Below are 24,005 nucleotides of genomic sequence, written 5' to 3' on the forward strand. Positions count from 1 at the left end.
AAACCAGCGATAGCGGAACATATTGCGTAATATATACATCGACATTTTTTTGCGATAGTGTTATAAAGGAAGCAATGGAGATAAAAATTTCAGCCACGTCCCTTAATAAAAACGGCGGTCGGCAGCTAAGAACAGTTCGTGTTCCGGCCATCGGAAAGATCAAGCGGATGCGGGGGTCTTGCAACTAAAACGTAACTTTACATGGAGCCTGACTGGGCACCAGTGACGTCACATGCAGTAGTGTAGATATATAACGACGGCAACAGTAGCCACACCACACTTACCATTTGAGAATGGCCAAGGTGCACTCAGCCGAAGGCACCTGTTTGAAACAGCTACTTGTGTTGTACTTGTATACTTGTATGTAGATTCTGTCCAGTCGGCTTGCAGCCACGTCTGACCTGTTCGAAGAGGTGGGTTGCTGACAATGTACACACATCAAAAAAAAGTTTTGTATCACCCCGGTTCTCAAAACTCCTGAAGATAGACTTTGATTGTGGATACTGTGTCTCAGACACTGTCCCTTTGTTCAGAGATGTCACTAAACCCGCCTAAAGATGTAAACAACCATGCATGAGTAGCACCTATTAGGCGGAGGGAGTCCGGCAGCCGATCAGTTCCAGTCATTCCACCAGGAAGGAGGTACACGGCTCATGTTGGCTGTAGTTCAACCATGCCTAGACGGTCAATACCGCGGTTTGATCGCGTCCGCATTGATTCTTTGTGCCAGGAAGGGCTCTCAACAAGGGAAGTGTCCAGGCGTATCGGAGTGAACCAAAGCGATGTTGTTCGGACATGGGGGAGATACAGAGAGACAGGAACTGTCGATGACATTCCTCGCTCAGGCCATACAAGGGCTACTACTGCAGTGGATTATGGGTTGGAGGAAGCCTGACAGCAACGCCACCGTGTTGAAGAATGCTTTTCGTGCAGTCACAGGACGTAGTGTTATGACTCAAACTGTGCGCAATAGGCTGCATGATGCGCAACTACACTTCCAACGCGCATGGCGAGGTCCATCTTTGCAACCACGACACCATGCAGCGCAGTACAGGTGGGCCCAACAACATGCCGAATGGACCGCTCAGGATTGACATTACATTCGCTTCAACGATGAGTGTCACATATGCCTTCAACCAGGCGATCGTCAGAGACATGTTTGAAGGCAACCCGGTCGGGCTGAATGCCTAAGATACACTGCCAAGCGAGTGCAGCAAGCTGGATGTGCGCTGCTGTTTTGGGGTGGCATTATGTGGGGCCGACGTACGCCGCTGGTGGTCATGGAAGACGCCGTAACGTCTGTACGATACGTAAATGCCATCCTCCAACCGATAGTGCAACCATATCGGCAACATATTGGTGAGGCATTTGTCTTCATGGACGGCAATTTGCACCCTCATTGTGCACATATGGTGAATGAATTCCTTCAGGATAAGGACATCGCTCGACTAGAGTGGCCAGCATTTTCTCCAGACATGAACCCTATCGAACACGCCCGGGATAGATTGAAAAGGGCTGTTTATGGACGACGTGACCCACCAAACACTCTGAGGGATCTACGCCGAATCGCCATTGAGGAGCGGGACAATCTGGACCAACAGTGCCTTGATGAACTTGCGGGTAGTATGCCACGACGAATACAGGCATGTATCAATGCAAGTGGACAAGATACTGGGTATCAGAGGTACCAGTGTCTACAGCAATCTGGCCCACCACCTCTGAAGGTGTCGCTGCAAGGGGGTACAACATGCAATGTGTAGTTTCATGAGCAATAAAAAGGGCGGTAATGATGTTTATTTTGACCGCTATACCAATTTCCTGTACAGGTCCGGAACTCTCGGAACCGAGGTGATGCAAAACTTTTTTCATGTGTGTGTATCGGCCCAAATGTCTTTAAAATTTAGCTGTCACATTAAAACGACGTATTCTTCACAAAATATAAACTGTGGTTTCTGACCCCTCTCGTCAGCAAAACAATTAAAGAAGCTACCGCATGTAGTTGGTTTGCTAAGGTCCACTGCTCACTACAAAATTTGCGTAGGGCTTTCTTTGTCTTCGACCCAGCAGGTGCATGGGTGGATAGCTATCACGTGAGTGTTGCTGTAACTGGATGCGATTCCTCGTCCCAAATGAAGCAGAGTCCGAGGGGGAAGGGGGCGGGGGGAGGGCTCTGCCTTCGTGCCAATTTATATAATTATCTCGTGGACTGACAAATCGGCAAATACATGTGCTCCCCACTTTCTGAAAGAAATCAGTATCAGTCGCTACATATCATAAAACTATTTACATTGTAATAGCTTAGACGGAGAAGCAATGTGATTAACATTAACAGTATCAGTTTTAAAATCTTACGTACCAATTACCGTTTCATTGTCTATGTCATCCCCTATGTTGACGCTCTGGGGGGTAGAATGTCATTTTTGCTCCCATCTTGATGTTCATTTTATTTTGAGCGTCAGTCTCTTCCTCTAGAAATATCTGTTTTACAATTACAGCTGTATCATATTTTCATTCTAAACACTTTTTGAAGAATGGTTTTCCGTTACAAACCTTTCGCTAATAGTTCCCAGAAATCTTATAAACGTTGCAAAAAGTGTATTTCAGGAACTGTATTTACACTGAAAACGAATAAAGGTATTATGTTTCATGAGTTTTGTGCTTTTTGTATTTTACCGTAGATTTCATTGGATTTTTTAGGTACAGCAAATAATTTGTTTGAGAAACCACGTCGGCTGCCCTGATGCCTTCGACTATCAACAAATGTGATGGCAGAGTTTCTATATAATTTGGGAAACACTCTTTAGTCTTTTCTACCACATTCTGACAGCCTCAAAGCTACTAGGCGACGACCAACAGGTCGCTTCCTTTCTCTGGTCGATGAAGGGTTATTTCGAGGAAACCGGTATAGTGAAACATGAAACAGTGCTTTTGTGACAGACAGCATACACTAAAGAGGATCAGAGAGACTTACGTTTGGGACATTGTAGCTCGGTGACAACTGTAAGATATTAATAAGGGAAATACTTTTTTCAAATCTCTTCATTGTTACAAGCTTTGGCTAACCTGCCATCGACGAAGACTAAGTAACTATGTACTGATCATGCAGTTTCATGCATCTGAGCGACATTATGAAATTTCGCCATTCGAAACTATTCTTCTTTTATTGCAGATTACATGATGTCTCCATTTCACGGTTATGTACTTTTTAATGGTTTTCCATTGTGGACTTTTTGCAAAACCTGTCTTCCTTGCGAAAAAACGCAGTCGAAAATTAGAGTACGCTAACGGATCAAATCGGATATTCAGTGCTAAGAAGAGAGTGTCGATCCCATTAATTGTAACACGTTTCTTGTAGTGGCTATTTTCGCAGCAGATGTATATAATTCGCAGTTGTTTCAAAGAAAATGCCTTTATTGCATGCTGCACACCGAATATTTTATTTTTATTTATGCACCCATACGGGTTTCGCCTTTTTTACAAGACATCTTCAATGGGTGTCCTGAAATATTACATGATATGTCCATTTTTACACATAGGTTATGGTTTCACATCAAGGTTATAGATTTAAAAACAGTTCCTTCACGGTTTTTTATGAAATGGGAAGGTACTTACAGGTAACTTCTAATTCACTGCATCTAAGCAAACTACTTTTTTTCATCTGGCAACCAGGTGGACATCTTACAGTTCACTGTTTACGTTACACATCACTGTAACTGCCATCTTTTTAATATAGAGTTTCATCAAGTATTACCAACATTCTCAGTTTTCTGCATTTAACTGTTTTGTGAATGTGTGTGTGTGTGTGTGTGTGTTAGAGCGGGAAAGAGATTTCTTATTTTTTTTATTCTTAATAATAATAATAATGATAACAAACCCCGTGGAGGCCCGGGAAAAGAATAGGCCTTCGGTATGTTCTGCCAGTCGTAAAAGGCGACGAAAAGAACAAACCACTAATAGGGCTAACCCACCTTTTAGTGTGATTAGTTGGTTCAGGACAGAACTAATGAAAACTGGGACAAGCGCTGTCATGGTCGGGGACGACGCTTGAACCCTATGTGCCCGTCCACAGTGGTAACGACACTGCTAGCCACACGGAAAATGATTCAAATCCAAATAGAGGTGTTTTGCAGGATATGCTTCCTGCAACCACTCTAGAAGGAAAAAAAAGAATGAGATGGTCAGATGAAGTTAACCGACACCTCGTGTTCTTTTATTACCAAGCAACAAACTTAGGAACCAACACAACTGGATACAGATCACAAGTATATACAACATTTATTAACAGATACCCAGAATTAAAATTTTTAACAGAACAACGACTAGCTGATCAGATCCGTGTAATAATCAAAAATAACAGGATACCCCAGTCAGAATTAGAAAACATCAAACAACAAGTACAATAAATACTGGAACAAAATAATGTGCAATTAGAAGAAGAAGAAAATACAGTAATGGGCTCAAACATCCCAGAGCAAACAAACGAACAACAACACGCATCAATTAAACAATCAGAGGAAAACTAAATCTTAAGACAGCCACCAGAACAAGCACAAATAGAACACAAAGTGACACACATGTTAGATATAGAAGAAAAATTTCAGCTGACATACATAGAATACAAAGACACAAATACAGATATTAGACCATTCTTGCACAGACCACCAAATAACCCACAAGTCGAAACAACAATAACAACTATCAACACAATCACACACAACAAAAATAAATGAAAATACAACTATGGAAGAGTTACAACTACTGGTTTATATACACTAAATATACACACTAGGCAGAGATCAGAACCAACCAACACACAGAAGAAACCCACAAAACCAGCATGGCAACACAGGCTACAGATCAGAATAGAAAAACTGAGAAAAGACACCAGACATCTAACACAATTTATAAGAAATGAAATATCAGACAAAATACGAAAAAGGTTAGTTAAAATCTCACAACAAGAAGCGATAGAGCAATTAGACGAAAAGAAGCAGAAATTACAAGCATTGGCCAAACGAAGATACAAAAAAAGTGAAAACGGAAGGAAACAAAACCAAACATTCAACACAAACCAAAAGAAATTTTACCAGACAATAGATAACACACACACATAAAAATAGACAATCCACCAAACATAGCAGACATGGAACACTTCTGAAGCAAAATATAGTCAAACCTGGTACAACATAACAGGCATGCACGGTGGATACAAGCAGAAACAGACACATACAAGATGATACCACAAATGCCTGAAGTGATAATTTTGCAACATGAAGTCACCCGAGCAATTAATTCTACGCACAATTGGAAAGCCCCTGGAAAAGATAAAAAAGCAAATTTCTGGCTAAAGAAGTTCACCTCAACACATTCACATCTAACTAAATTATTTAACAGTTACATTGCAGACCCATCCACATTCCCTGATACACTTACACAAAGAATAACTTATCTGAAACCTAAAGATCAAGCATACACAGCAAACCCAGCAAAATATCGCCCCATTACATGCCTACCAACAATATACAAAATATTAACTTCAGTCATTACACAGAAATTAATGACACATACAACACAGAACAAATTATAAATGAAGAACAAAAAGGCTGTTGCAAAGGAGCATGAGGATGTAAAGAGCAACTGATAACAGATGCAGAGGTGACATAGCAAGCTAAAACTAAACAAAGGTCGCTACAGTACGCATACATTGATTACCAAAAAGCTTTTGATAGTGTACCCCACTCATGGTTACTATAAATATTGGAAATATACTAAGTACATCCTAAATTGATACAGTTCCTAAACATAGTAATGAAAAATTGGAAAACCACACTTAATATCCAAGAAAATTCAAATAATATCACATCACAGCCAATATAGATTAAGCGTGGAATATACCAAGGAGACTCATTAAGTCCTTTCTGGTTTGCCTTGCTCTGAACCCACTATCCAACATGCTAAATAATACAAATTATGGATATAATATTAGTGGAAGATACCAACACAAAATCACACATATGCTATACATGGATGATCTAAAACTACTGGCAGCAACAAACCAACAACTCAACCAATTACTAAAGATAACAGAAGTATTCAGCAATGATATAAATATGGCTTTTTGAACAGACAAATGTAAGAAAAATAGCATAGTCAAGGGAAAACACACTAAACAAGAAGATTACATATTGGATAACCAAAGCGAATGCATAGAAGCGATGGAAAAAACAGATGCCTATAAATATCTAGGATACAGATAAAAAATAGGAATAGATAATACAAATATTAAAGAATAACTAAAAGAAAAATATAGACAAAGACTAACAAAAATACTGAAACAGAATTGACAGCAAGAAACAAGACAAAAGCTATAAATACTTATGCTATACCAATATTGACCTACTCATTTGGAGTAGTGAAATGGAGTAACACAGACCTAGAAGCACTCAATACACTTACACGATCACAATGCCACAAATATAGAATACATCACATACATTCAGCAACAGAAAGATTCACATTAAGCAGAAAGGAAGGAAGGGGATTTATCGATATAAAAAACCTACATTATGGACAGGTAGACAATTTAAGAAAATTCTTTCTAGAACGAGCAGAAACTAGCAAAATACACAAAGCAATCACTCATATCAATACATCGGCTATACCATTGCAATTTCATAACCACTTCTACAACCATTTAGATCACATAACATCAACAGATACGAAGAAAGTAAATTGGAAAAAGAAAACACTACATGGCAAGCACCCTTATCACCTAACTCAGCCACACATCGATCAAGACGCATCCAACATATGGCCAAGAAAAGGCAATATATACAGTGAGACGGAAGGATTCATGATTGCAATACAGGATCAAACAATAAACACCAGATATTACAGCAAGCATATTATTAAAGATCTCAATACCACAACAGATAAATGCAGGCTTTGCAAACAACAAAGAGAAACAGTAGATCACATCACAAGTGGATGTACAATACTAGCAAATACAGAATACTCCAGAAGACATGACAATGTAGCAAAAATAATACATCAACAACTTGCCATACAACATGAACTAATAAAACAACACGTTCCCGCACACAATTATGCACCGCAAAATGCACTGGAGAATGATGAATACAAATTATACTGGAACAGAAGCATTATAACAGATAAAACAACACCACAAAACAAACCTGACATCATACTCACCAATAAAAAGAAGAAATTAACACAACTAATCGAAATATCCATACCCAATATAACAAATATACAGAAGAAAACAGGAGAAAAAATTGAAAAATACATCCAACTGTCTGAGGAAGTCAAGGACATGTGGCATCAGGATAAAGTGGACATTATACCAATTGTACTATCAACTGCAGGAGTCATACCACACAATATCCACCAGTACATCCAAACGTATATATACAACTACAGAAATCTGTAATTATTGATACATGTTCAATTACCCGAAAGTTCCTAAATGCAATGTAACATATACCGTAAAGTTAAAAGGAAGTCACGCTTGATCAAGGTCCGCGTCACTTTCCATTTTTAACCAGACATAACGTCTGAGAAAGGGAAGATAATAATAATAATAATTATTATTATTATTATATTTTCCTGTATATACTTACGAGAGTAATCAGATGTGTACACGGGCCGCCGCACGAAGCCAAGGTAGGGAAAGGTTCATACCCACCGGGAGAGTGCAACACTTTGGGAATAAGGGCACAGGACTGGCCAGTGTCATTTTGCAATAAAGTCCCACTGTACTGAATGGAGAGGCTATGCTGATGAGCAATATATTCGTGCGCAAAAGAATTCTGGATATTTCTCTCTGGACGAGGCCAAGCAGTAAGGATGTAGTGCAACGAAAGGTTCAAGTCTAGGTCTGCTTCTGTGGCCTGAGCAATTTTACTATAGTGCAATGGAAAAGTCTGTAAAGTTCAGTATCCTGCGCATCGATCTTACAACAAGATGCGGCGGTAGCACCAAATTCAGAATCAGGACCAACAGGAAGACGAGGAAGGTCGCCAGCATTTGCATGCTTCGACGTGGGCCGGTACAATATTTCGTACTGATGCCATGGCAATAACAAAGCGCGACGTTGCAGCTTCTCAGTTGTGCGTGACGGAACAGGATGGCGAGCTCATTACGGCTGAGTCTTGAAGTTACCGCTGGAGCGCTTCTGTCATTCTTCATAAATGTACCTGTCACATATAGGTTACTGCTGCTTCGAATTGTTAATTCATCTTGACACTGAATCAATATTCGTATCTTGTCGTTATTACTGAACATCGTCGGTGCAAATGGTTTGTGAGTTACATATTCCTGGTATGTGATTCGCTTATCATAATGAACTGGTACTATTGTTTCGAGCAACGCTATTGTGAGGTTTCAGTCTGACCAACTTGAGGAAATAATTCTGGTGTGTTATCGCCTTGTCCTTCCACTGCAGAGGAGCTTACTGGGTGGTATGTGAGATGTTTTTATGTCTCAATCCCATGGTTGTGCTACTTCAGATGAAGATGTTCCATGATTTCCTCTCATCGAAAATCGACCAGCTTCCCGTCCTGGTCAACAATGATCTAATATCTGAATGGTCACTGAGAGATATATTGGACTACTGGGAACCTCAACGAGTTTGTATTCTGGTCCCACTGTAGGAAAGAATCTGCAGATTATATGTATTAATCGGTCGTTGATGTAAGAATTCGTAGCAATTTTACACTCGACACGGATCGTACTAACAGGAAGAATGTCTACAGGTTGATTTGACTCGTGAATTGTCTCAGTATTAATAGTTAAAATTTGGCTTCTCGAGAAATTGCTATTGAACCTTCCTGGCTAAAGCCTATCGTATGTCTAGTCGTATTTATCTCTACGTTTACAAGTAAGCCAAAGGCTTTTCCAGATCGTTTTGCAATGGTATTTCGATCGTCACTGTAATACGATCCAGGAGGAATCTTCACAACCTTGCTACCTCCAAGGTAAAGTTTATCGTTCGCTTCGGTGGTGTTTGGAATGCTGTACAGTGCGACACTCCATTCATCCTTGCTTAGATCTGTTAGGGGGAAATAATTTGCAGGTAATACAGATGAACACTCTTGAAGAGTCAAAGTGTACGACATGACATCGCAAGCTCGAGTGATGAGGTGATGTGCATGTTGCTTGTTTTTATGCATTCGTCGGGAGAAACATCAGACAGAGATGACCGCAGAGGTATGAAACAAAGTCTTGATAGCGTCGAAAATTGTCGAACACACGACTGTCGCGAAGTACCGGTGCAATTCTTTCGGTGCGTGGAGATCACAGTATTAGTCAAAGTTTAATACAATCCATTATGGAGTCGAGGTAGCAGTTGTCGTTATACTGGTTATCACTGTTAGCATTCAACCGCGATTCTTATACATGTATTTTAACAACGCGTTTCAAGAGACAATTTTCCCATCATCAGGTTGTAAAATCTATGTCATGAAATTAAACGGACTAAAAAGACAAAATACCATCACAAATAGTTGGGAAGTCTATAGAGTAAAACAGAATTAAAAGTATATTGGATTGTGGGTCCTCGTCTTACATTGAAGTTGTTGACACAAGTCGATGGCCGTCCCATAACTACCAAATATGCTGTCGCACTGTGCCGGCTCGGGAGCTGTTGTGGACTGACGTGCCTAGGTGTTGTGGCGTGGTTACAGCCGTGTGCTTGACGGTAACGCTATGCTATTTTAGGGTAGGTATGCGATTTTAAACTTGTAGCATGTCACTGACGGAGCTGCGAGAGACTAACGATGGCAGACCAATGCAATAAACTTCTATAAACATGATGAATAGGAGTTAGTCTTGGACATATACTTCGTTAAGTTGGCAACAAGTAGGTAAACACGCCAAAGAGGAGGAAACACGTAATGGAGCTGCAATATTTACGTTGTTAAAAGCAGTATCTGACGAAATAGTTAATCGAGCGACAAAAGAACAATAGCACACCACAAAAAGGAATGAGAAACTTGGTGAACAGTGTGAAGAAGATCAGAACGCAAAGTTGTGCTTGTATGTCAGTAATAAAGAGGTAGTGGGACCTCCAGACCAGATGAGAGGAAAAGCAGATCAGCAGATCGTAAGTAATTACTTTTTTACATAAAAATCGCGATGTGAACTGGTTAATAATCTAAAAATAACAAAACTGTATCGTTATAGATCCCACTGATGATGCCTTAGAACAAGAGAAAGGCGAAACGTGTCTGGGATAAATAAATTAAGTGGCAGCAGGAAAAGGCGCTTTTATTTACAAAACAAGTATTCCTGTAAAGTGTGTTGCGAGTGAGTTCACAGATGGAATTCCAAAGTGCGTAATGCCGCCAATTGATTTGAACGCCGTTCAGGCAGAGTTTAAGGCCTGCAGACGACTACTATTCTCAAAGTTTTGCGCTGCTACTGTGTGATAAGTGAATAAATCTTGATGTTTGTGTGTAAAGAGATTGTCTTTTATTTTCTTTTTGTTTTCAACCAGTCCTTTCCGACAACCTACTAAAATATTCTTTATAACGGGAGTAAGAGCGTCGGTTCAAGTATCGTACCGTAGGCGAAGAGCACTGAATGAGTGTCAGATACGAAGCGCTTGTTAAGACAGCCGCAAGCAGGCGCTTATGGATTCTGCGATAAACAGTCCACGCTGCGATGGTCTCATATGACAATCGTAGCGTTCGGAGCTACGGTCAACGAGCTGTGGCCTGGGAAACGTCTATACACAATGAGAAGGAAGAAATCATTTATTGTTCTTTTCATTTTAAAACCAACGCACTGCAGATTAATGGATGGAGGGCCATGTAGTGTTCACTTCATAATGATCATACAGAGAAAGAATTTCATCATTCTGAAACACTTGAGGCGGTAAGTAAATGTGTGTGAACTGTCCCACAGGCAAGGTATAAGATGTGTAGGAAACAGTTACGTTTAAACTGGTACCTCTTTCAGTAAATTTCGATAAGCACTTTACTAATATTCCGTGCTCCTAACACTGTTAGATCTATTGCTTTCGACGGATTGCTGACTCCTGGCGAAGGAAGGCAGTTTCTTGGTGTCCATTCTTGGAACAGTGTGCTAGCCAGGATGGACACATTGCTTGCGTCTCTAGAACTGTGCGAGGTTCAGTAGGACAGCCGACGAAGACCGTTGGATAATGGTCGCCACCATGTTAATGACATTAGTAAATTATAATCCACGAACAATCCCATTTGGAAGATCATTCAGCTGCTACCGATGTGGGTGGTCTCATTTATTGCACTTTCGTCCAAGTCATCATCATCATCATCATCATCAATTAAGACTGATTATGCCTTTCAGCGTTCAGTCTGGAGCATAGCCCCCCTTATACAGTTCCTCCATGATCCCCTATTCAGTGCTAACATTGGTGCCTCTTCTGGTGTTAAACCTATTACTTCAAAATCATTCTTAACCGAATCCAGGTACCTTGTCCTCGGTCTGCCCCGACTCCTCCTACCCTCCACTGCTGAATCCATGAGTCTCTTGGGTAACCTTGCTTCTCCCATGCGTGTAACATGACCCCACCATCTAAGCCTGTTCGCCCTGACTGCTACATCTATAGAGTTCATTCCCAGTTTTTCTTTGATTTCCTCATTGTGGATACCCTCCTGCCATTGTTCCCATCTACTAGCACCTGCAATCATCCTAGCTACTTTCATATCCGTAACCTCAACCTTGTTGATAAGGTAACCTGAATCCACCCAGCTTTCGCTCCCATACAACAAAGTTGGTCGAAAGATTGAACGGTGCACAGATAACTTAGTCTTGGCACTGACTTCCTTCTTGCAGAAGAGAGTAGATCGTAGCTGAGCGCTCACTGCATTAGCTTTGCTACACCTCGCTTCCAGTTCTTTCACTATGTTGCCATCCTGTGAGAATATGCATCCTAAGTACTTGAAACCGTCCACCTGTTCTAACTTTGTTCCTCCTATTTGGCACTCAATCCGTTTATATTTCTTTCCCACTGACATTACTTTCGTTTTGGAGATGCTAATCTTCATACCATAGTCCTTACATTTCTGATCTAGCTCTGAAATATTACTTTGCAAACTTTCAATCGAATCTGCCATCACAACTAAGTCATCCGCATATGCAAGACTGCTTATTTTGTGTTCACATATCTTAATCTCACCCAGCCAGTCTATTGTTTTCAACAAATGATCCATAAGTAATATGAACAACAGTGGAGACAGGTTGCAGCCTTGTCTTACCCTGAAACTAGTCTGAACCATGAACTCAATTTACCGTCAACTCTAACTGCTGCCTGACTATCCATGTAAAGACCTTTAATTGCTTGCAAAAGTTTGCCTCCTATTCCATAATCTTGTAGAACAGACAATAACTTCCTCCTAGGAACCCGGTCATATGCCTTTTCTAGATCTATAAAGCATAGATACAATTCCCTGTTCCACTCATAAAACTTCTCCATTATTTGCCGTAAGCTAAAGATCTGGTCCTGACAACCTCTAAGAGGCCTAAACCCACACTGATTTTCATCCAATTGGTCCTCAACTAATACTCGCACTTTCCTTTCAACAATACCTGAGAAGATTTTACCCACAACGCTGATTAAAGAGATACCTCTGTAATTGTTACAATATTTTCGTCCAAGTAGCAAAATGAATTCAACTTTACACATTATCAGGTGAATGAGGAAGATGTTCGGGAAGGCGTACGTCTGAAGCACAGCGGTACCTGGAAGCGAAAGTTGCCGGCCGCGGTGGCCGTGCGGTTCTAGGCGCTGCAGTCCGGAACCGCGTGACCGCTACGGTCGCAGGTTCGAATCCTGCCTCGGGCATGGATGTGTGTGATGTCCTTAGGTTAGTTAGGTTTAAGCAGTTCTAAGTTCTAGGGGACTGATGACCTAAGATGTTAAGTCCCATAGTGCTCAGAGCCATTTGAACCAATAAGCGAAAGTTGGACTATCGGAAATCTGGAGAAGGGGACTGGAAAGAAGGATTACGGAGTGGGGACAAGGGGGGAATCTAGCCACTCCTTAAACTAACGTCTACATCTACATCTACGTAATTACCCTGCAATTTGCAAACAAGTGCCTGACAAAGGGGTCATCGAACCATCTTTAAACTATTCCTCTACCGTTCCACTACCGAACAGCGTGCCGGCAAAACGAACACTTAATCTATTCGTGCGAGTTCTGATTTCTCTTATTTTATTATGATTATCATTTCTCGATATGTGCGTAGGTGAATGCCAACAAAATATTTTCACACTCTGAGGAGAAAGTTGGTGAATGACATTGCATGAGAAGGTCCTGCTGCAGCGAAGAACGCTTTTTTTTTTTTATTGCCATCCCAATTCGTGTATCACATCCGTGGCACTCTCTCCCCTCTTTCGCGATAACGCAAGACGAGCTGCCATTCTTTGACCTTTTCCGATGCCGTTCGTCAATCCTATCTGATACGGATTGCACACCGCACAGCAATATTCCAGAAGAGGATGCGCAAACGTAGTGTGAGCAGTCTCTTTGGTAATCCTGTCACATTTTCTGTGTGGTCTGCCAATAAATCACAGTCCTTAGTTTGCCTCCCACACAACATTAGGTACGTGATCCTTCCAATTTATTTGTAACTGTAATCTCTGGGTATTTAGTTGAGTTTACAGCCTTTAGATTTGTGTGATTTACCGTGTAATTTAGCGGTTTCTTTTTAGTGATCATGTGGATGACTTCACACTTTTCATGATTTAGAGTCAATTGCCACTTTTTGCACCATAAAGATACCTTGTCTAAATCATTTTGCAATTCATTTTGATCATCTGATGACTTTACTTGACGGTAATTCACAGCATCATCTGCAAACAATCTAAGAGAACTGCTCAGATTGTCTCTTAAATCGTGTATGTAGATAAGGAACAACAGAGGACATACAGCACTCCCTTGGGGAACGCCAGATATTACTTCTGTTTTACTCGATGACTTGCCGTCAGTTATCGTGAACTGTGACTTTCCTGGCAGGAAATCATGAACCCAGTTACATTTGTACGTGATTTAATTAGAAGTCGATTGTGAGCAGTCGATGACACTCATTACTTCGTGAGAAAAAAGAGGTAGTTGTGTTTCATAAGAATGATATTTTCTGAATCCGTGTCAACTGTTGGTCAGTAAATTGTTTTATTCGCTATGATTCATAATTTTAGGGCACAGTATGTGTTCCAAAATCCTACTGCAAATCGACCTTAGTAATAGAGGTCTGTAATTCAGCGGATTATTGCTATTTTATTTTTTGGGTATTGGCATAACTTGTGCAACTTTCCAGTATTTGGGTATGGATCTTTCTACGAGCGAGAGATTGTATATGAGCTATTTCATCAACATACTCTGAAAGGAACCAAGTTCGAACACAGTCTGGACAGGAAGACTTCTTTTTATTAAGTGTTTAAAGTTGCTTCACTACTCCGAGGGTATTTACTTCTACGTCACTCATGTTTATGTCGTTCTTGATTCGAATTCTTGAATATTTACTTCGTCTTCTTTTGTGAAATTTCAGAAAACCCTGTTTATTAGCTCTGCTTTAGTGGCACTGTCAACAATAACATCATCATTGTCATCACGCAGTGAAGGTACTGATTACGTCTTGCCACTGGTGTACATTACGTACTACCAGACCCTCTTTTGGTTTCCTGCCCTATTTCGAGACATAAAACTTCGCCTATCTTGGGGATTTTGGGTCCTTTTAAATTTGGCGTGCTTTTTTCGTTGCTTCTAAAATAGTGTTTTGACCTATTTTGTGTGCCATGGTGGATCAGCACCATTTCTTATTAATTTATTTGGCATATGTCTCTCAATTGCCGTCGATACTATTTCTTTGAATTTAAACCACATTTGGTCTACGCTTATGCAGTCAGTATGGAAGGAGCGGAGACTGTCTCTGAGGAAGGTGTCAAGCTAATTATTAAGTGTTTTTTTTTTTAAATGCATGTATTTGTGTTTATTTTTGGTGGTTTGAATGTTACGGTATTCAACAACGTTGTGGTCACTAATCCCTGTACAAGTCACGATGAGCGCTATTTTCTCAGGATTATTTGTTGCAAAGAGGTCAAATATGTTTTCGCAACAATTTAGACTTTGAGTGGGCTACTCAATCAGTTGTTCAAAATAATTTTCTGATAAAGGATTCACAACGATTTCCGACGACTTTCTACGGCTACAACCGACTTTAAGCAGGTATTTTCGACAACATATCGAGGATAGATTGAAGTCACCACCAACTGCAACTCTATGAGTGAGGTGCCTATTTGGAATGGGCTCAAGTTTTCTTTGAACTATTCAAAAACTGTATCATCTGAGTCAGGTGTCGGTAAAAGGAACCAATTATTAATTTATTCCCATTGTCAAATGTGATGTCTACCCACTGAAGAGCCAAGGAAATTGGTACACCTGCCTAATATCGTGTAGGGCCCCCGCGAGCATGCAGAAGTGCCGCAACATGATGTGGCATGGACTCTAGTAATGTCTGAAGTAATGCTGGAGGGAACTGACACCATGAATCCTGCAGAGCTGTCCATTAATCCGTAAGAGTACGAGGGGTGGAGACCTCTTCTGAACAGCAGGTTGCAAGCCATCCCAGATATGCTCAATAATGTTCATGTCTGAAGAGTTTGATGGCCAGAAGAGTGTTCCTGGAGCCACTCTGTAGCAATTCTGGGCGTTTGGGGTGTCACATTGTCCTGCTGGAATTGTCCAAGTCCGTCGGAAGGCACAGTGAACATGAATGGATGCTTACAGACGTCATCTATCAAAGTCGTAGCTAGACGTTTAGGGGTCCCACAGCATTACAGTGTTTCCAACAGCTTGAACTGTCCCTGCTGACATGCAGGGTCCATGGATTCATGAGGTTGTCTCCATACCCGTACACGTCCATCCGATCGATACAATTTGAACGAGATTCATCCGACGAGGCAACATGTTTCCAGTCATCAACAGTCCAATGTCAGTGTTGACGGGCCCAGGCGAGGCGTAAAGCTTTTTGTCGTGCAATCATCAAGGGTTCACGAGTTGGCCTTCGGCTCGGAAAGCTCATATCGATGAGTAGACAGTTCGAGATTGAATGGTTCTCGCGTTGCCACTTGTTGATGGTACAGCACTGAAATCTGCAGCAATTTGCGAAAGGGTTGCGCTTCTGTCACGCTGAACGATTCTCTTCAGTCATCGTTGTTCCCGTTGTTGGAGGATTTTTCTCTGGCCCCAGCGATTTCGGAGATTTGTTTTACAGAATTCCTGATATTCACGTTACACTCCTGAAATGGTCGTACGGGAAAGTCCCCACTTCATCGCTACTTCGGAGATGCTGTCTCCCATCGCTCGTGCGGCGACTATAACACCACGTTCAAGGTGACATAAATCTTGATAACCTGGCATTGTAGCGGCAGTAACCGATTAAACAACTGCGCCAGACTCTTGTTGTCCTATGTAGGCGTTGCCGACCACAGCGCCGTGTTCTGCCTGTTTACATATCTCTGTGTTTGAATGCGCATGCCTATACAACTTTCTTTGGAGCTTCAGTGTAATTCACAGGAACTGTCTACTTCAGTTTCACTACAAGGTCAACTACTTATGATGGCAATAAACACTCCACTCCACCACAACTGTGCTTCATCCATCCTTTGTCATCACTGTTAGCTCCTCTGTAAAAACTTTGGCTGAACTTATCTCCGGCTTTAGCTAGCTTTCCGTACCTATAACGATTTGAGATTCAGTGCTTCTACTAGGGTTTGGCGCTCTGTTTCTTTTGCAACATAGCTGCGACAGTTAATAATTACGATACTGATTGTTCCTATATCTACCCTCCTCCTGCGTTCGTCCTGCACCCTTTGAAAGTGAAGCTCTTTCTGTACTTTCCCCAGACCTTCTAACCTAAAAAACCGCTCAGCTCCCTCCACATGGCACCGTCACCCATGCCAAATCAGTTCATAACCATGCCGACCCTACAGCGATTCGGGACAAAGCCACAAGAAAAAGAAGAAGGTTTTCTAAACCCCGTAATTATTTCCCATTGCAAGGTATATGTTTGAAATTTGCCTCATAGGTGCCTATAACCTCCCCTGTAATGGCGCAAAAGCGTGGCGCCCTGTGACGTCATCCTAGGCCTCAGCGACACTTCAAATCGCAAGGTGTCGATACAAGCGGAGAAAAGGCCACAGTTCAGAAGCTCACGTGATGTGTAAGGTGGGTTAATGATGTCACTTTGGCACCAGATTTCACCACAATTCAGCCTAACGCCACAGTGGACGTGCCACACGATGGGACGGTTTTCGCACCCCCTCTTAACCACATTTTACCTCTTCTTCTGACGCTTCCACGATGGAGATTAGAGGCGCGACGTCCAGCATTAGCATCACACTGTTTTCTTACGTGTGGCCGGGAAAACGTTTCAGACACGCCGCCGGTCAGAATAGATACGAAAACGCCTCTGCGGGTGGCATAAAGGTAGACAATGAAATCACCGCTCCCTTGACTCCTTGATTTCCGCACATTCTGCGGTCAAAAATGACAGTTCGCAATAAGATGAGCAACAGGACGACATTCTTGACAGTATTTGACATTGCTGACACCCCACGGACGCTTCAATCCTTCTCTGAGGACAACGTTGGCCAGCAACCCCATTAAACGTGATCGCACCCTTTTCGTGTGCAGTGAGACCGCAATTTTTGCTGTGGAATCACAAGGGACCGATCAAACCCATTCGACGAATTTTGAACTGGATTCGAAGCGCAAAGGATTCTGATGCTTTTTCAGCCTTAATGTTTTGCCCCCTCCTGTGGCATGATCATGGAGGGCTGCATCGCTGTCTCATGCGGAATAAGAGGGCAAAGGGTCCCTCTAAGAGGGCCCTCTAGACCTCAGCCCCTGTTGGGCGAGACTGTCAGTGCCACCCGCCCAAGTTTGTTGAGCATTTCAAAAATGTACATGTAAAGAGAAAACGAGTGAGAGAATTCTTAACCGCCTGCTAGTAGGTATGCTGAAATGGATGTGTGTCAAGCGCAATGGGGAATAATTGCGGGGTTTTGAAAAAGTGTTCCTTTAATTCTCTTGTGCAGTGTAGTATATGGTAAGCATTCGTTTGTGGTGTAGTTGTTGTTGTAGTGTTCATTTCACAGACTGGTTTATGCCTCTCTCCACATTAGTCTATCCCGTGCATTCCCTTCACCCATCCACTTGAACCTGGTTGCTGTGTTCGCGCTTCAGTCTCCCTCTACAATTTTTACCCCAATACTTCCTCCTATTACAAAATCGACGATTCATTGACACCTCGTTTGTTTCCTATCAGCCGATCCCCTCTTGTACTATGCCATACATATCTCTCAATCCCTATTCCGTTAGCTCATTAGCTATTCCATCTACCATCTAATTTTTCTGTATCGCCGTTTTCTTCTTGTTTTAACTGTTTATGGTCCACATTTCATTTCCATGCAAGGCTACATTCGAGGCAGATACCTTAAGAAAAGACTTCGTAACACTTAAATTATATTAGATGTTAATAAAATAATCTCTTTCAGAATTACTTTTCCGGATATTTTATATCCTTTCTGCTTTGGCCATCAGATATTTTGTTGCCCAAATAGCAAAACTCGTGTATTACTTAGATCATACACATGTAAACATGTGTATGGTAATGGAGAACAACTGGATCTTTAACGCATCGGAAACACATCCGGCAGCGAGGAAAGTGAAATTGGTACTCTTGCCACTGTCGTTCGAGATCCTTGTGTTAGTTCGCGTCAAATCGCAAGGGAATTTGACATGAACCAGAATAGTGTTGTTCGTGTTCTGCTTCACCATAAATATCATCCTTACCATATCAGTCTCCACCAAAAATTAACTGGCACGGTTTGTATGCGTCGCACTGACTTCTGCCGATGGCCTCAACTTCAGATTCAGAGGGATGACACATTTACTAATTTGATTTTATTTACTGACGAGGCTACATTCACGAACAATGGAAATGTAAATTTGCATAACATGCATTATTGGAAAGCTGAAAATCCATGTTGGCTGCGAAAAATTGCACACCAAAAACCGTGGTCGGTGAATGTATGGTGTGGGATTCTGGAGGACAGAATTATGGGCCTCTATTTCATCGAAGGAAATCTTAAGTACATTACATTCCTGCAAGAAACATTAGGTCTGTTATTGGAAGAAATACCTCTAGGAACAAGGAACAGAATGTGGTATCAATACGATGGGTGTCCGGCACATTTTTCGCTGCTGGCTAGAAATGAGTTCCAGAGACAGTTCCCAAACCGTTGGATTGGACGCTGTGGAGGTATGTCGTGGCCGGCTCGTTCGCCAGACTTGACACCTCTGGAATTTTTCTTGTGGGGATTCGTAAAAGACATTGTTTATAAAGACGTTCCAACTACACCTGAAAATATGCGAGAGAGAATTGTTAGAGCATGTGTTTCGATAATTGCCGATGTGATAAGGGATACCACTCAATCCATGATAAGAAGATTGCAGCACTGCAGTGATACCAATGGTCATCATTCGAACACCGCCTGTAAATGGACGTTCATGCCACCTTTGTGACCTTCGTTGACCTTCAAAAACCTTACTGTTACACATCATTGAATATTGAATTGTCTCGATAGCCGCTATCAGAAAATAAGTACCAAACTATAGCATCCGATTAAGAAAAAAAAAGTTGACCTTCGTATCTCTGAAGCGACCCCACCTTGCAACAAAAAACCAAAGTAATATTATGACCCCCGTTGTCCCATGCCACTTTTGTCCCACACACACACACACACACACACACACACACACATATATATATATATATATATATATATATATATATAGGGTGAGTCACTAACTATTGCCACCAAGAATAACACCGAAGGTGTGTGTGTGTGTGTGTGTGTGTGTGTGTGTGTGTGTGAGAGAGAGAGAGAGAGAGAGAGAGAGAGAGAATGAAATCGTGCCGAGGCCTATAATCTTGGTTACCCTTACGTAAAATTTGACTGTTTTTTGTTATTTTGTTGAAGCACATTCTCGATGATATGGAGTAAGTTAGTTATGGTACTAACTGTATTCGTAACATGTGCTAGGTCTTCTAGAAGTTTTTTCTTTGTAACTAGTCTTTCTGCTCTCGATTACACGAATATGTAATTTTTGCCTGTCTGGTCTATGTGGCGAGTACATAGTCATTAATACCATCATCTTATCATCCCACACGTTCAGTATTTAAATATTGAGTAAAAGTCAATAGAAGCAGTTAACTAAGTTAAAAATTAATGATAGTTATTAAGAACTTACATGTGAATACTAGTTTTACGAAGATTATAGAGGTGAACAAGAGATGGTAATACTGTAATGATACTCCTCAGTCGTTCCACTTTCGGGGTGCAGTTGTGTTTCTCTAGATAAGTGTCAACCTCAGGGATAGGATCTACCCTCACAGGTTTAGCTTTTAGCTGGAGTTTGGAGCGACAACATGTGCGTCTGCGGTTGGTGTAGTCTGTAGCCACTCCATGTGGACTAACAGGTTAGGCATCTGAAACCTCTCATAAATGGGAAAGGAAATTATTGAATGAACTGCAGTTTCGTGGGTTTTAATACTCGCTACAACACGTGGATGGTTGCCTCCAGGACTAGAGATCAACCACTGTGTCTCTCAAATAATCACATAAATGGATTGTTGCTTGTCACCATCTCTCTTCCACTCGTCTTATTTAACCTTTCTCCTTACCACTGAATTCCAATCATTGAACTGTGTTATCATAGTCTGCTTCTTTTGTTGTCTTCATATCTGGTGATTTGTACACTCTTTGCCTCCTTTTTAATGCTATTCTTTTTGTTTGGAGTGATTTAATTTTCTATATTTCCAAAGAATATAATAGATTTGTTTTTGTTTTCGATTGGTGTTTGCAAAGCTCTTCTATTGTCTTATAATTTCATATGCATCGCTAATCAGAAAAGATGCGACTGAGCAGAAATATTGGGAGCAATTTCACCATGCGATTAGCAAAATAAACTGGATCCATTGGTATTGCAGTTTTGACAGGATATTTCAAAGTCCGTTCATGGAACCTAGAAGTTACTTTAGGCCCTTCTTTGCCAGAACAAAGCATATATCTTTAACATGTGCAGCTATGCATAATGTTGTGATCGTGAGCCGCGTGGTCGCAACTTTTTTGGCCACAAAGGTTGCGCTGGGCAGTCTAACTCGCTGGCGGAGCGTGACATCTGGCAATTCGAGTGATCTACAACAGAGGTCGCCAGCATAACGTGAACCGTGTTCTACGTCAGCAATCACTGGAATAAGTAGCATGCAGTTTGATTCACTGTGCAATCGGGGATATAAGCCGCGTTCTGCTTGTTAACGGGGTGCTCCAGTTCCATCAAGTTCCATCGGTATTGGGTTCACCTGCTGAGGAGCATCGGCCTGTTCGCCGAAGGAATCGCATGCTCGCCGTAGACTAGTCCGACATAAAATCAACAGCACAAAGACTACGTATGACATTGCAACAGAGCAATGTCTACATCAGGAAGCAGACAGTCGTATTCACTGATTTCGGGTTTAGTCTCTGAATGGAATACTGGCACAGACTAGTACTGTTTTTATATAATGATCACATGAAGGTTGAGTATTTGTATTCCTGAATAAACCAATGTTTTGGACATATACATATTTATGTAAATATTGATATATATGCGTGCCTGATACTATTTGTTTGGAATAGTGATCCTGTTTGCATAGACGTATCAGTGGCACCTCATGGGTTGTTGTCAACGTACAGAGGTCACAGTAGTTCCACCAATTGGCTAGTCAAGTTACGACACGTACTAAATCAGAAAGAAATTTCAGAGTTTCTGATCGATTTTCTGTGGAAGGATATTCTCTCGCTGTTGTTGGCACGTACTCAGCTCGACGACTGCGAAGCAGCCCACTGCGTCACCTCGGCACCACACTCATTCGTCCCTCCACGTGTGGTTCCCGGACGCGTGTGCAAAGAGGCCGGATCTTCCCCGAAATACACCGCTGCGCCGCGCCGCGCCCCGGAGTGAGGGAATTCCCCTGCTGGCGGCGGCGCAATATCCCTGGATTAGCGACCGTCGCGGGCGCCCAATTTTCGCGGCGCATTAATTTTGTGTTTGGCGCTCCATTCAGCGGCGGCGCGGGTTCGGCGCCGGCTGATCCCGGCCGCCCTAAATCAGCGGCCGCGTGATTCACGTCCGTGACGTCACGCCGCCACACCCCTGATTTATGAAGGAGGGGCGGAGGAGGGCGGAGGGGAAGCTGGGGGGGTTCCCCGTCCTCCCCGCTGCTGTGGCGCCAGCGGCAATCAGCGCCGCCGCGCCACTGCTTATACGGATGTGCTGGGGCGTCGGCGACAGAGCGACGCCGGTAGAGGCTGGGATCCGGGTGCGGTGCACAGCTCGACTTCACAGCATGCTGACGACGGCCGAAGGGCGGAAGGTGAGGGTATAACGTCCTATCGACAGCAACGTCGTTAGAGGGAAGCCCGGATTAGGAAAGGAACGTAAGGGGCAACCGTATTTACTCACAAGGAAAATAGGTGATTTTTACCAGGTAAAATGAATTGTATTGCTAGATCTGATGATATTGTTTGATTCCTTACAGTTTAGTCTTTGAGAAATCACACTACTGGCCATTAAAATTGCTACACCAAGAAGAAATGCAAATGATAAACGGGTATTCATTGGACAAATATATTATACTAGAACTGACATGTGATTATATTTTCACGCAATTTGGGTGCTTAGTTCCTGAAAATCAATACCCAGAACAACCACCTCTGGCCGTAATAACGGCCATGATACGCCTGGGCATTGAGTCAAATAGAGCTTGGATGGCGTGTACAGGTACAGCTGCCCAAGCAGCTTCAACACGATACCACAGTTCATCAAGAGTAGTGACTGGCGTATTGTGACGAGCCAGCTGCTCTGCCACCATTGACCAGACGATTTCAGTTGGTGAGAGATCTGGAGAATGTGCTGGCCAGGGCAGCAGTCGAACATTTTCTGTATCCAGAAAGGCCATACAGGACCTGCAACATGATGTCGTGCATTATCCTGCTGAAATGTAGGGTTTTGCAGGGATCGAATGAAGAGTAGAGCCACGGGTCGTCACACATCTGAAATGTAACGTCCACTATTCAAAGTGCCGTCAATGCGAACAAGAGGTGACTGAGACGTGTAACCAATGGAGATTTTCTCTGCCTCGTGATGACTGGGTGTTGTGTGATGTCCTTAGGTTAGTTAGGTTTAAGTAGTTCTAAGTTCTACGGGACTGATGACCATAGCTGTTAAGTCCCATAGTGCTCAGAGCCATTTGAACCATTTGTAACCAATGGCACCCCATACCATCACGCCGTGTGGTACGCCAGTATGGCGATGATGGATACACGCTTCCAATGTGCGTTCACCGCGATGTCGCCAAACACGGATACGACCATCATGATGCTGTAAACAGAATCTGGATTTATCCGAAAAAATGACGTTTTGCCATTCGTGCACCCAGGTTCAAATGATTCAAATGGCTCTGAGCACTATGGGACTGAACATCTTAGGTCATAAGTCCCCTAGAACTTAGAACTACTTAAACCTAACAACCTAAGGACATCACACACACCCATGCCCGAGGCAGGATTCGAACCTGCGACCGTAGCAGTCCCGCGGTTCCCGTGCACCCAGGTTCGTCGTTGAGTACACCATCGCAGGCCGTCCTGTCTGTGATGCAGCGTCAAGGGCATCCGCAGCCATGGTCTCGGAGCTGATAGTCCATGCTGCTCCAAACGTCGTCGAACTGTTCTGCCGGCCTTAGTGGCCGTGCGGTTCTAGGCGCTACAGTCTGTAGCCGAGCGACCGCTACGGTCGCAGGTTCGAATCCTGCCTCGGGCGTGGATGTGTGTGATGTCCTCAGGTTAGTTAGGTTTAATTAGCTCTAAGTTCTAGGCGACTGGTGGCCTCAGAA

This window comes from Schistocerca cancellata, chromosome 7, assembly GCF_023864275.1.
Source record: "Schistocerca cancellata isolate TAMUIC-IGC-003103 chromosome 7, iqSchCanc2.1, whole genome shotgun sequence".
Classification (NCBI taxonomy): domain Eukaryota; kingdom Metazoa; phylum Arthropoda; class Insecta; order Orthoptera; family Acrididae; genus Schistocerca; species Schistocerca cancellata.